The sequence below is a fragment of the Propithecus coquereli genome, unplaced genomic scaffold (assembly GCF_000956105.1).
Source record: "Propithecus coquereli isolate 6110/MARCELLA unplaced genomic scaffold, Pcoq_1.0 Scaffold345, whole genome shotgun sequence".
Lineage (NCBI taxonomy): Eukaryota > Metazoa > Chordata > Mammalia > Primates > Indriidae > Propithecus > Propithecus coquereli.
In genome coordinates, this window is record NW_012149119.1 from 779,297 (window position 1) to 780,550 (window position 1,254).

Below are 1,254 nucleotides of genomic sequence, written 5' to 3' on the forward strand. Positions count from 1 at the left end.
TACCCAGAAGAAGGAAGCTCAGACTAGGTAGGTACAGACAGAGCGAAACATGGCAGGGCTAAGAACGGCCTTGCTTCATTGCTAGCTGAAGCATCTATCAATTGGAATGGGCGCCATCCTTGAGAGCCTATTTCAGACTAGATCGAAGTTGGAGTTTTATTTTTCTTTCCAAAATAAGTTAGTTAACCTAAAAGGAATGTCTATTGGCCAAAAACTTGTTTTGCAATCCTTTAAAATTGTGCAATATGTTCCTACACATTTCAATAAAACTATAGTGATCTTTTCTAAATGGGTGGTGTGAAAAGAACATGAGAAGTGTCTGCAAATATATTGAAATATGAATTAACCTTCCTACTAACTTATTGCTGGGTTTATCTTATACCTAATCTAATTATTTTCAGAAATGGAGCATGGAACAGGATGCAGGGGGAAAAGCAGCAAATGCTAATTTCCATGGCTGAGCTATTGCCACAGAGATACGTTTAGTCACTCAGTTCTATTTCATCTAACTCAAGCATTCTCATGACTGATGAGTTCTTAATGTATTGAAAGAACAGTGGATACATATATATTTACATTTTCCTTATGCTCTGGAAAAATCTACTACACATTTTTAAATAATTGAAGAATCAGAGAAATCATATACTCTCAAAAAATTTAAATAATAAAAATTCACATTGTTTGATATTTTGATTATATATATATAATTAAAACATTGCCCAGTATATAAAAGCAAGAATAATAATAGATTTTGTGAATAGTTAAAATATTTTATTTATATGTTCTTAGATCTCATTTACAGAAGAAATTGGTACTAAGCAGTAATTGCCAATCTACCAATGTCCATGCTGAATGCACATGTTATTTCCGTTTCTGATTACTAGCAAATTAAAGCATATTAAACATAGCATATTACTAGCATATTAAACATTTCCTTTGTAAAGTTCCAGAATAGATGCTCTAGGAGTTACAAAAATATTAACACATAGCTTTTATTTGCATGAAGCATGAAGAAATAGAAACAAACAACTCTGAACTACCTACAAACATAGAAGAGAACATTGTTGCATGAAATTTCTCAGGTATACTAAAAATTTCTCTTAGTAAAAATGCATCAAAAATATTTATTCTTCCTTTGGATAAGGAGGCATTCTTTTGAAATGCTCTGTCCCCGAGATGGCATGGCTTTTGGATATTCCCACTGAATTTTGACTGGCAGAACATAGACTTTTCCAATTCATTTTGTCTGTTATG